Consider the following 14,316-nt stretch of genomic DNA (forward strand, 5'->3'; position numbering starts at 1 on the left):
ACCTGCAGTAATTTACACATCTCCTTCATTAATCTAGACATGAATGGGGTACCCTGGTCAGTCAAGATTTCCTTGGGGAGGCCTGTTCGGGAGAATACCTGGAACAGCTCCCTAGCAATGTTTTTGGAGGAGGTGTTCCTTAACGGGATTGCCTCTGGATACCGCGTAGCGTAGTCCAGGATAACCAGGATGTACTGGTGCCCCCTTGTGGACTTGACTATGGGGCCAACCAAATCCATTGCAATCCGTTCGAACGGCACCTCTATGATTGGTAACGGGACCAGAGGACTCCTGAAGTGGGACACCAGGGCAGTAAGTTGGCACTCAGGGCAGGAGCTACAATACCGGTTTACCTCCTCCCACACCCCGGGCCAGAAAAATGTCTGCAGGATCCTCTCTCGGGTCTTCTTAGCACCTAAGTGCCCTCCCAGCACATGTTTATGTGCCAAATCTAGCACCAGCCTACGGTGAGATTGGGGTACTACAAGTTGCTCAACCTCCTCACCCCGTATCTGGTCGACCCTGTACAACAGTTCCCCAACAATCACCATTCGGGGGTATATTTTGTCAGCCCCTGGTATTTGGAGTACATTTATGACTTTAACATTCTCCCGTGCTTTAAATAAGGTAGGGTCCTGTAGCTGTGCAGCCCCAAAATTTACACAGGAAATCTCCTGGTCCGGCATGTCGGGCACCTCCTCGTGACCCTCGACCTCACCAGCTAGGACCTCTAGGGGAGAGAATTCATCACCTGGGGTCACCCCTACTGCTGGTGTGGGTACGTTGGCCTCAAAGGGTTCAGGGGCCAAGGCCGGACCTATCTGATGTCCATTATCTGTAATAGCACCTGAGGTGGGTCTTCTTCTCCAGAGGTCCCAAAACACCGGTAAGTCTCTGCCGATAATAGCCTCATGAAACAGGGTCCCCACCACCCCCACTTCATGGGTAATAGTACCACAAGGGGCATGTAGGTTGATGACAGCAGTGGGAAATTCGCGAGTGTCCCCATGTATACACAACACTCCCACTCTCCGCCCACTGTATAGTCCAGGTTCAACCAAAGTTCCCCGCACCAGGGTGACCAGACTCCCTGAGTCTAGCAAGGCTTCCACCGTGTGACCACCGATTGTGACCATGCACACTTGGGGTTCTGCATCCGTGACCGACTCGGCTGCCAGAACCGGCCGGGCAAACAGTGACACTCACCGGGTCTGGTTGCAGTCCATTGGCTCCACTGACAGTGGACAGTTGGCAGCAATATGGCCCATTTCATGGCATCGCCAGCACTGGATACGGCTATGACCTCTGTCACGAGCCTCAATGGGTTTCTGGGTATCCACGCCCCCCAATGAACCCCCTCCCAACCTGACATGTCTCCCCTTTTCCGCAGTAGCAGTATTACCAGATGGTTTGGCAACCCTGTCACTGGCATTGCTTCGTGTGGGAGAGGTAAGTAGAAGATCCTCCGTAGCCCAATATCTCTCTACTAGGAACACGAGTTCCTCAGCTTTTGTGGGACCGGCCTGTCCAACCCACCGCTGGAGCCGAGAGGGCAGAGAACGGGTGAACTTGTCAAGAACCACTCTCTCTACCATCTGTGCTGGGGTGCAGTCCTCTGGTTGTAGCCACTTCCGGACGAGATGGATCAGGTCATGCATTTGGGAGCGCGGGGGTAGTTTTCTGAGTATGCCCACTGGTGGACCCGGCTGGAACGAACTTGTATGGTGACCCCAAGACGAGCCAGAATCTCTGCCTTTAGCTGGGGGTACTCACGGGCCTCTGTTTCACTCAGGTCGTAGTAAGCCTTCTGCGACTCGCCGGTCAGGAACGGTGCCAGGACATCTGCCCACTGCTCAGCCGGTAACTCCTCTCGCTCAGCTACTCGCTCGAACACAGTGAGATACGCCTCCACGTCGTCGGTCGCCGTCATCTTTTGTAAGGCCTTCTGCACTGCAGCCCGTGCGGAATGCTGGACAACCGGGTACCCTTGCAAACCAGTATGGGACCCCTCAGTAGTCGTCGCTTGCGGTGCTGCCATAACGCCAGAAAACTTTTCCATCATTAGCTGGAACATGGCTCGGGAGTCTTCCTGCTGCTGGCGGGACCTCTCCTCCTGCTGCTGGAGCATGGCTTGCTGCTGGCGGAACCTCTCCTCCTGCTGCTGGAGCATGGCTTGCTGCTGGCGGGACCTCTCCTCCTGCTGCTGGAGCATGGCTTGCTGCTGGCGGGACCTCTCTTCCTGCTGCTGGAGCATGGCATGCTGCTGGCGGGACCTCTCCTCCTGCTGCTGGAGCATGGCATGCTGCTGGCGGGACCTCTCCTCCTGCTGCTGGAGCATGGCTTGCTGCTGGCGGGACCTCTCCTCCTGCTGCTGGAGCATGGCTTGCTGCTGGCGGGACCTCTCCTCCTGCTGCTGGAGCATGGCTTGCTGCTGGCGGAACCTCTCCTCCTGCTGCTGGAGCATGGCATGCTGCTGGCGGGACCTCTCCTCCTGCTGCTGGAGCATGGCTTGCTGCTGGCGGGACTTCTCCTCCTGCTGCTGGAGCATGGCATGCTGCTGGCGGGACCTCTCCTCCTGCTGCTGGAGCATGGCATGCTGCTGGCGGGACCTCTCCTCCTGCTGCTGGAGCATGGCATGCTGCTGGCGGGACCTCTCCTCCTGCTGCTGGAGCATGGCTTGCTGCTGGCGGGACCTCTCCTCCTGCTGCTGGAGCATGGCTTGCTGCTGGCGGGACCTCTCCTCCTGCTGCTGGAGCATGGCTTGCTGCTGGCGGGACCTCTCCTCCTGCTGCTGGAGCATGGCTTGCTGCTGGCGGGACCTCTCCTCCTGCTGCTGGAGCATGGCTTGCTGCTGGCGGGACCTCTCCTCCTGCTGCTGGAGCATGGCATGCTGCTGGCGGGACCTCTCCTCCTGCTGCTGGAGCATGGCTTGCTGCTGGCGGAACCTCTCCTCCTGCTGCTGGAGCATGGCCTGCTGCTGGCAGGACCTCTCCTCCTGCTGCTGGAGCATGGCATGCTGCTGGCGGGACCTCTCCTCCTGCTGCTGGAGCATGGCATGCTGCTGGCGGGACCTCTCCTCCTGCTGCTGGAGCATGGCTTGCTGCTGGCGGAACCTCTCCTCCTGCTGCTGGAGCATGGCTTGCTGCTGGCGGAACCTCTCCTCCTGCTGCTGGAGCATGGCTTGCTGCTGGCGGAACCTCTCCTCCTGCTGCTGGAGCATGGCTTGCTACTGGCGGGACCTCTCCTCCTGCTGCTGGAGCATGGCATGCTGCTGGCGGGACCTCTCCTCCTGTTGCTGGAGCATGGCTTGCTGCTGGCGGGACCTCTCCTCCTGCTGCTGGAGCATGGCTTGCTGCTGGCGGGACCTCTCCTCCTGCTGCTGGAGCATGGCTTGCTGCTGGCGGGACCTCTCCTCCTGCTGCTGGAGCATGGCTTGCTGCTGGCGGAACCTCTCCTCCTGCTGCTGGAGCATGGCTTGCTGCTGGCGGGACCTCTCCTCCTGCTGCTGGAGCATGGCTTGCTGCTGGCGGAACCTCTCCTCCTGCTGCTGGAGCATGGCTTGCTGCTGGCGGGACCTCTCCTCCTGCTGCTGGAGCATGGCTTGCTGCTGGCGGGACCTCTCCTCCTGCTGCTGGAGCATGGCATGCTGCTGGCGGGACCTCTCCTCCTGCTGCTGGAGCATGGCATGCTGCTGGCGGGACCTCTCCTCCTGCTGCTGGAGCATGGCTTGCTGCTGGCGGGATCTCTCCTCCTGCTGCTGGAGCATGGCTTGCTGCTGGCGGGACCTCTCCTCCTGCTGCTGGAGCATGGCTTGCTGCTGGCGGGACCTCTCCTCCTGCTGCTGGAGCATGGCATGCTGCTGGCGGGACCTCTCCTCCTGCTGCTGGAGCATGGCTTGCTGCTGGCGGAACCTCTCCTCCTGCTGCTGGAGCATGGCTTGCTGCTGGCGGGACCTCTCCTCCTGCTGCTGGAGCATGGCTTGCTGCTGGCGGGACCTCTCCTCCTGCTGCTGGAGCATGGCATGCTGCTGGCGGGACCTCTCCTCCTGCTGCTGGAGCATGGCATGCTGCTGGCGGGACCTCTCCTCCTGCTGCTGGAGCATGGCTTGCTGCTGGCGGGACCTCTCCTCCTGCTGCTGGAGCATGGCTTGCTGCTGGCGGGACCTCTCCTCCTGCTGCTGGAGCATGGCTTGCTGCTGGCGGGACCTCTCCTCCTGCTGCTGGAGCATGGCATGCTGCTGGCGGGACCTCTCCTCCTGCTGCTGGAGCATGGCTTGCTGCTGGCGGGACCTCTCCTCCTGCTGCTGGAGCATGGCATGCTGCTGGCGGGACCTCTCCTCCTGCTGCTGGAGCATGGCATGCTGCTGGCGGGACCTCTCCTCCTGCTGCTGGAGCATGGCATGCTGCTGGCGGGACCTCTCCTCCTGCTGCTGGAGCATGGCTTGCTGCTGGCGGGACCTCTCCTCCTGCTGCTGGAGCATGGCTTGCTGCTGGCGGAACCTCTCCTCCTGCTGCTGGAGCATGGCTTGCTGCTGGCGGGACCTCTCCTCCTGCTGCTGGAGCATGGCTTGCTGCTGGCGGAACCTCTCCTCCTGCTGCTGGAGCATGGCTTGCTGCTGGCGGGACCTCTCCTCCTGCTGCTGGAGCATGGCTTGCTGCTGGCGGGACCTCTCCTCCTGTTGCTGGAGCATGGCTTGCTGCTGGCGGGACCTCTCCTCCTGTTGCTGGAACATGGCTTGCTGCTGGCGGAACCTCTCCTCCTGCTGCTGGAGCATGGCTTGCTGCAGCTGCCGATTAGCCTGGGACTCTTCCTGCTGCTGGCGGGACCTCTCCTCCTGCTGCTGGAACATGGCTTGCTGCTGGCGGGACCTCTCCTCCTGCTGCTGGAGCATGGCTTGCTGCAGCTGCCGATTAGCCTGGGACTCTTCCTGCTGCTGGCGGGACCTCTCCTCCTGCTGCTGGAGCATGGCTTGCTGCTGGCGGGACCTCTCCTCCTGCTGCTGGAGCATGGCTTGCTGCTGGCGGGACCTCTCCTCCTGCTGCTGGAGCATGGCTTGCTGCTGGCGGGACCTCTCCTCCTGCTGCTGGAGCATGGCATGCTGCTGGCGGGACCTCTCCTCCTGCTGCTGGAGCATGGCTTGCTGCTGGCGGAACCTCTCCTCCTGTTGCTGGAGCATGGCTTGCTGCTGGCGGGACCTCTCCTCCTGTTGCTGGAGCATGGCTTGCAGCTGGCGGGACCTCTCCTCCTGCTGCTGGAGCATGGCTTGCTGCTGGCGGGACCTCTCCTCCTGTTGCTGGAGCATGGCTTGCTGCTGGCGGGACCTCTCCTCCTGTTGCTGGAACATGGCTTGCTGCTGGCGGAACCTCTCCTCCTGCTGCTGGAGCATGGCTTGCTGCTGGCGGGACCTCTCCTCCTGCTGCTGGAGCATGGCTTGCTGCAGCTGCCGATTAGCCTGGGACTCTTCCTGCTGCTGGCGGGACCTCTCCTCCTGCTGCTGGAGCATGGCTTGCTGCTGGCGGGACCTCTCCTCCTGCTGCTGGAGCATGGCTTGCTGCAGCTGCCGATTAGCCTGGGACTCTTCCTGCTGCTGGCGGGACCTCTCCTCCTGCTGCTGGAGCATGGCTTGCTGCTGGCGGGACCTCTCCTCCTGCTGCTGGAGCATGGCTTGCTGCTGGCGGGACCTCTCCTCCTGCTGCTGGAGCATGGCATGCTGCTGGCGGGACCTCTCCTCCTGCTGCTGGAGCATGGCTTGCTGCTGGCGGGACCTCTCCTCCTGCTGCTGGAGCATGGCATGCTGCTGGCGGGACCTCTCCTCCTGCTGCTGGAGCATGGCTTGCTGCAGCTGCCGATTAGCCTGGGACTCTTCCTGCTGCTGGCGGGACCTCTCCTCCTGCTGCTGGAGCATGGCATGCTGCTGGCGGGACCTCTCCTCCTGTTGCTGGAGCATGGCATGCTGCTGGCGGGACCTCTCCTCCTGCTGCTGGAGCATGGCTTGCTGCTGGCGGGACCTCTCCTCCTGCTGCTGGAGCATGGCTTGCTGCTGGCGGGACCTCTCCTCCTGCTGCTGGAGCATGGCTTGCTGCAGCTGCCGATTAGCCTGGGACTCTTCCTGCTGCTGGCGGGACCTCTCCTCCTGCTGCTGGAGCATGGCATGCTGCTGGCGGGACCTCTCCTCCTGTTGCTGGAGCATGGCATGCTGCTGGCGGGACCTCTCCTCCTGTTGCTGGAGCATGGCATGCTGCTGGCGGGACCTCTCCTCCTGTTGCTGGAGCATGGCTTGCTGCAGCTGCCGATTAGCCTGGGACTCTTCCTGCTGCTGCTACCGATTAGCTCTGGCCTCCTATTGCAGGTATTTAACCCCTTAACGCTGTGCGCCGTAGCTCTACGGCGCAGAGGTATAAGGGATGTATGAAGAGGGCTCACGGGCTGAGTCCTCTTCATACAAAGGTGGGGGTTTTTGCATTTTGCAGAAAACCCCCACCGCTAATAACTGCGGTCGTTGCTTGCACCGATCGCGGCTATTAACCATGTGATTTGCCGGCGGCGTTTAAAAAACGTCGGCACGCGGGCGCCGCCATCTTTAATGCGATCGCCGCGCCCCCGAACGTCATCCGGGGGCGGCGATCGGTTGCCATGGTAGCCTTGGTCTTCTTTTGACACGAGGCTACATGGCTTCTGCAGATTCGTTACAATGAGCCAGTGGCTCATTGTAATGAATGTGCTGCAAAAATGCCATATATTGCAATACAGAAGTATTATCCAGAAGTATTATCCAGAAGTATTATACAGGAGTATTATACAGGAGTATTATACAGGAGTATTATACAGGAGTATTATACAGAAGTATTATACAGAAGTATTATACAGGAGTGTTATACAGGAGTACTATACAGGAGTATTATACAGGAGTATTATACAGGAGTATTATACAGGAGTATTATACAGAAGTATTATACAGGAGTGTTATACAGAAGTATTATCCAGAAGTATTATCCAGAAGTATTATACAGGAGTATTATACAGGAGTATTATACAGGAGTATTATACAGGAGTGTTATACAGAAGTATTATCCAGAAGTATTATCCAGAAGTATTATACAGGAGTATTATACAGGAGTGTTATACAGGAGTATTATACAGGAGTATTATACAGAAGTATTATACAGGAGTATTATACAGGAGTATTATACAGAAGTATTATACAGGAGTATTATACAGGAGTATTATACAGGAGTATTATACAGAAGTATTATCCAGAAGTATTATCCAGAAGTATTATACAGGAGTATTATACAGGAGTATTATACAGGAGTGTTATACAGAAGTATTATACAGGAGTATTATACAGGAGTATTATACAGGAGTATTATACAGAAGTATTATCCAGAAGTATTATCCAGAAGTATTATACAGGAGTATTATACAGGAGTATTATACAGGAGTGTTATACAGAAGTATTATCCAGAAGTATTATCCAGAAGTATTATACAGGAGTATTATACAGGAGTATTATACAGGAGTATTATACAGAAGTATTATACAGAAGTATTATACAGGAGTGTTATACAGGAGTACTATACAGGAGTATTATACAGGAGTATTATACAGGAGTATTATACAGGAGTATTATACAGAAGTATTATACAGGAGTGTTATACAGAAGTATTATCCAGAAGTATTATCCAGAAGTATTATACAGGAGTATTATACAGGAGTATTATACAGGAGTATTATACAGGAGTGTTATACAGAAGTATTATCCAGAAGTATTATCCAGAAGTATTATACAGGAGTATTATACAGGAGTGTTATACAGGAGTATTATACAGGAGTATTATACAGAAGTATTATACAGGAGTATTATACAGGAGTATTATACAGAAGTATTATACAGGAGTATTATACAGGAGTATTATACAGGAGTATTATACAGAAGTATTATCCAGAAGTATTATCCAGAAGTATTATACAGGAGTATTATACAGGAGTATTATACAGGAGTGTTATACAGAAGTATTATCCAGAAGTATTATCCAGAAGTATTATACAGGAGTATTATACAGGAGTATTATACAGGAGTGTTATACAGAAGTATTATCCAGAAGTATTATCCAGAAGTATTATACAGGAGTATTATACAGGAGTATTATACAGGAGTATTATACAGAAGTATTATACAGGAGTATTATACAGGAGTGTTATACAGGAGTATTATACAGAAGTATTATACAGGAGTATTATACAGGAGTGTTATACAGGAGTATTATACAGAAGTATTATACAGGAGTATTATACAGGAGTATTATACAGGAGTATTATACAGAAGTATTATACAGGAGTATTATACAGGAGTATTATACAGGAGTGTTATACAGGAGTATTATACAGGAGTATTATACAGAAGTATTATACAGGAGTATTATACAGGAGTATTATACAGGAGTGTTATACAGGAGTGTTATACAGGAGTATTATACAGGAGTGTTATACAGGAGTATTATACAGGAGGGTTATACAGGAGTGTTATACAGGAGTATTATACAGGAGTATTGCAGTATATGGTAGGAGCGATCTGACCATCTAGGGGTTAATGTACCCTAGATGGTCTAAAAAATAGTGAAAAAAAAAAAGAAAAAAAAAAGTTTAAAAAATAAAAAAAATTAATAAAATATTAAAAATTCTAATCACCCCCCTTTCCCTAGAACGGATATAAAACATAATAAACAGTAAAAATCACAAACATATTAGGTATCGCCGCGTCCCAAAATGCCCGATCTATCAAAATATAAAACCGGTTACGGGCGGCGGTGACCTCCGAGGCGGGAAATGGCGCCCAAATGTCCGAAATGCGACTTTTATACCTTTTTACATAACATAAAAAATTAAATAAAAAATGATCAAAATGTCGCACAGACCTCAAAATGGCAGCAATGAAAACGGCGCCTCATTTCGCAAAAAATGACACCTCATAAATCTCCGTGCACCAAAGTATGAAAAAGTTATTAGCGTCAGAAGATGGCAAAATTTTTTTTTTCTTTTTTGTACACATTCGTTTAATTTTTGAAAATGTAATAAAACGCAATAAAACCTATAAATCCGGTATCACCGCGATCGCACCGAACTAAAGAATAAAGTAGGCGTGTTATTTGGAGCGAAGAGTGAAAGTCGTAAAAACTGAGCCCACAAGAACGTGCACGTGCGTTTTTTTTCCTATTTTTCCACATTTGGAATTTTTTTCAGCTTCACAGTACACGGCATGTTAAAATAAATAACATTACGGGAAAGTAAAATTTGTTACGCACAAAATAAGCCCTCACACAGGTCTGTACACGGAAAAATGAAAAAGTTATGGATTTTTGAAGTTGGAGAGCGAGAAATGAGCCGAAAAACCCTGCGTCCTTAAGGGGTTAATAAAGTCCTCCATCTTGGCTGTATCCTGCACTTTCACCCAGGCCATGCAATGTTGCAGGATGTAGCCAGCCTTTCAGGTGTGTGTCTTTTTGAACTGCCCGCAATCCAAAGCACCATATGTGGGGGTTTGGCCCAGTAGAGACCGTGGTAGCGGGGTGCTGTGATGCAGTTCACGACCGTGACACCAAAGTACAGTCCAGTACAGGGACACCAAGGTACAGTCCAGTACAGTGACACCAGGGTACAGTCCAGTACAGGGACACCAAGGTACAGTCCAGTACAGGGACACCAAGGTACAGTCCAGTACAGTGACACCAGGGTACAGTCCAGTACAGGGACACCAAGGTACAGTCCAGTACAGGGACACCAAGGTACAGTCCAGTACAGGGACACCAAGGTACAGTCCAGTACAGTGACACCAAGGTACAGTCCAGTACAGGGACACCAAGGTACAGTCCAGTACAGTGACACCAGGGTACAGTCCAGTACAGTGACACCAAAGTACAGTCCAGTACAGGGACACCAAGGTACAGTCCAGTACAGTGACACCAAGGTACAGTCCAGTACAGTGACACCAGGGTACAGTCCAGTACAGGGACACCAAGGTACAGTCCAGTACAGTGACACCAGGGTACAGTCCAGTACAGGGACACCAAGGTACAGTCCAGTACAGGGACACCAAGGTACAGTCCAGTACAGGGACACCAAGGTACAGTCCAGTACAGTGACACCAAAGTACAGTCCAGTACAGGGACACCAAGGTACAGTCCAGTACAGTGACACCAAGGTACAGTCCAGTACAGGGACACCAAAGTACAGTCCAGTACAGGGACACCAAGGTACAGTCCAGTACAGTGACACCAAGGTACAGTCCAGTACAGGGACACCAAGGTACAGTCCAGTACAGTGACACCAAGGTACAGTCCAGTACAGTGACACCAAGGTACAGTCCAGTACAGGGACACCAAGGTACAGTCCAGTACAGTGACACCAGGGTACAGTCCAGTACAGGGACACCAAGGTACAGTCCAGTACAGGGACACCAAGGTACAGTCCAGTACAGGGACACCAAGGTACAGTCCAGTACAGTGACACCAAAGTACAGTCCAGTACAGGGACACCAAGGTACAGTCCAGTACAGTGACACCAGGGTACAGTCCAGTACAGGGACACCAAGGTACAGTCCAGTACAGGGACACCAAGGTACAGTCCAGTACAGGGACACCAAGGTACAGTCCAGTACAGTGACACCAAAGTACAGTCCAGTACAGGGACACCAAGGTACAGTCCAGTACAGTGACACCAAGGTACAGTCCAGTACAGGGACACCAAAGTACAGTCCAGTACAGGGACACCAAGGTACAGTCCAGTACAGTGACACCAAGGTACAGTCCAGTACAGGGACACCAAGGTACAGTCCAGTACAGTGACACCAAGGTACAGTCCAGTACAGTGACACCAAGGTACAGTCCAGTACAGGGACACCAAGGTACAGTCCAGTACAGTGACACCAGGGTACAGTCCAGTACAGGGACACCAAGGTACAGTCCAGTACAGGGACACCAAGGTACAGTCCAGTACAGGGACACCAAGGTACAGTCCAGTACAGTGACACCAAAGTACAGTCCAGTACAGGGACACCAAGGTACAGTCCAGTACAGTGACACCAAGGTACAGTCCAGTACAGGGACACCAAGGTACAGTCCAGTACAGTGACACCAAGGTACAGTCCAGTACAGTGACACCAAGGTACAGTCCAGTACAGTGACACCAAAGTACAGTCCAGTACAGGGACACCAAGGTACAGTCCAGTACAGTGACACCAAGGTACAGTCCAGTACAGGGACACCAAGGTACAGTCCAGTACAGTGACACCAAGGTACAGTCCAGTACAGGGACACCAAGGTACAGTCCAGTACAGTGACACCAAGGTACAGTCCAGTACAGTGACACCAAGGTACAGTCCAGTACAGGGACACCAAGGTACAGTCCAGTACAGGGACACCAAGGTACAGTCCAGTACAGTGACACCAAGGTACAGTCCAGTACAGTGACACCAAGGTACAGTCCAGTACAGTGACACCAAAGTACAGTCCAGTACAGGGACACCAAGGTACAGTCCAGTACAGTGACACCAAGGTACAGTCCAGTACAGTGACACCAAGGTACAGTCCAGTACAGGGACACCAAGGTACAGTCCAGTACAGTGACACCAAGGTACAGTCCAGTACAGGGACACCAAGGTACAGTCCAGTACAGTGACACCAAGGTACAGTCCAGTACAGTGACACCAAGGTACAGTCCAGTACAGGGACACCAAGGTACAGTCCAGTACAGTGACACCAGGGTACAGTCCAGTACAGGGACACCAAGGTACAGTCCAGTACAGGGACACCAAGGTACAGTCCAGTACAGGGACACCAAGGTACAGTCCAGTACAGTGACACCAAAGTACAGTCCAGTACAGGGACACCAAGGTACAGTCCAGTACAGTGACACCAAGGTACAGTCCAGTACAGGGACACCAAGGTACAGTCCAGTACAGTGACACCAAGGTACAGTCCAGTACAGTGACACCAAGGTACAGTCCAGTACAGTGACACCAAAGTACAGTCCAGTACAGGGACACCAAGGTACAGTCCAGTACAGTGACACCAAGGTACAGTCCAGTACAGGGACACCAAGGTACAGTCCAGTACAGTGACACCAAGGTACAGTCCAGTACAGGGACACCAAGGTACAGTCCAGTACAGTGACACCAAGGTACAGTCCAGTACAGTGACACCAAGGTACAGTCCAGTACAGGGACACCAAGGTACAGTCCAGTACAGGGACACCAAGGTACAGTCCAGTACAGTGACACCAAGGTACAGTCCAGTACAGTGACACCAAGGTACAGTCCAGTACAGTGACACCAAAGTACAGTCCAGTACAGGGACACCAAGGTACAGTCCAGTACAGTGACACCAAGGTACAGTCCAGTACAGTGACACCAAGGTACAGTCCAGTACAGGGACACCAAGGTACAGTCCAGTACAGTGACACCAAGGTACAGTCCAGTACAGTGACACCAAAGTACAGTCCAGTACAGGGACACCAAGGTACAGTCCAGTACAGTGACACCAAGGTACAGTCCAGTACAGGGACACCAAGGTACAGTCCAGTACAGGGACACCAAGGTACAGTCCAGTACAGTGACACCAAAGTACAGTCCAGTACAGTGACACCAAGGTACAGTCCAGTACAGTGACACCAGGGTACAGTCCAGTACAGGGACACCAAGGTACAGTCCAGTACAGGGACACCAAAGTACAGTCCAGTACAGGGACACCAAGGTACAGTCCAGTACAGTGACACCAAGGTACAGTCCAGTACAGGGACACCAAGGTACAGTCCAGTACAGTGACACCAAGGTACAGTCCAGTACAGTGACACCAAGGTACAGTCCAGTACAGTGACACCAAAGTACAGTCCAGTACAGGGACACCAAGGTACAGTCCAGTACAGTGACACCAAGGTACAGTCCAGTACAGGGACACCAAGGTACAGTCCAGTACAGTGACACCAAGGTACAGTCCAGTACAGGGACACCAAGGTACAGTCCAGTACAGTGACACCAAGGTACAGTCCAGTACAGTGACACCAAGGTACAGTCCAGTACAGTGACACCAAAGTACAGTCCAGTACAGGGACACCAAGGTACAGTCCAGTACAGTGACACCAAGGTACAGTCCAGTACAGGGACACCAAGGTACAGTCCAGTACAGGGACACCAAGGTACAGTCCAGTACAGTGACACCAAAGTACAGTCCAGTACAGGGACACCAAGGTACAGTCCAGTACAGTGACACCAAGGTACAGTCCAGTACAGGGACACCAAGGTACAGTCCAGTACAGTGACACCAAGGTACAGTCCAGTACAGTGACACCAAAGTACAGTCCAGTACAGGGACACCAAGGTACAGTCCAGTACAGTGACACCAAGGTACAGTCCAGTACAGGGACACCAAGGTACAGTCCAGTACAGTGACACCAAGGTACAGTCCAGTACAGGGACACCAAGGTACAGTCCAGTACAGGGACACCAAGGTACAGTCCAGTACAGTGACACCAAAGTACAGTCCAGTACAGTGACACCAAGGTACAGTCCAGTACAGTGACACCAGGGTACAGTCCAGTACAGGGACACCAAGGTACAGTCCAGTACAGGGACACCAAGGTACAGTCCAGTACAGTGACACCAGGGTACAGTCCAGTACAGTGACACCAGGGTACAGTCCAGTACAGTGACACCAAAGTACAGTCCAGTACAGGGACACCAAGGTACAGTCCAGTACAGTGACACAAGGGTACAGTCCAGTACAGGGACACCAGGGTACAGTCCAGTACAGTGACACCAGGGTACAGTCCAGTACAGTGACACCAAGGTACAGTCCAGTACAGGGACACCAAGGTACAGTCCAGTACAGTGACACCAAGGTACAGTCCAGTACAGGGACACCAAGGTACAGTCCAGTACAGTGACACCAAGGTACAGTCCAGTACAGTGACACCAAAGTACAGTCCAGTACAGGGACACCAAGGTACAGTCCAGTACAGTGACACCAAAGTACAGTCCAGTACAGTGACACCAAGGTACAGTCCAGTACAGTGACACCAGGGTACAGTCCAGTACAGGGACACCAAGGTACAGTCCAGTACAGGGACACCAAGGTACAGTCCAGTACAGGGACACCAAGGTACAGTCCAGTACAGTGACACCAAAGTACAGTCCAGTACAGGGACACCAAGGTACAGTCCAGTACAGGGACACCAAGGTACAGTCCAGTACAGTGACACCAAAGTACAGTCCAGTACAGTGACACCAAAGTACAGTCCAGTACAGGGACACCAAGGTACAGTCCA

The sequence above is a fragment of the Engystomops pustulosus genome, unplaced genomic scaffold, assembly GCF_040894005.1.
Source record: "Engystomops pustulosus unplaced genomic scaffold, aEngPut4.maternal MAT_SCAFFOLD_115, whole genome shotgun sequence".
NCBI classification, from domain to species: domain Eukaryota; kingdom Metazoa; phylum Chordata; class Amphibia; order Anura; family Leptodactylidae; genus Engystomops; species Engystomops pustulosus.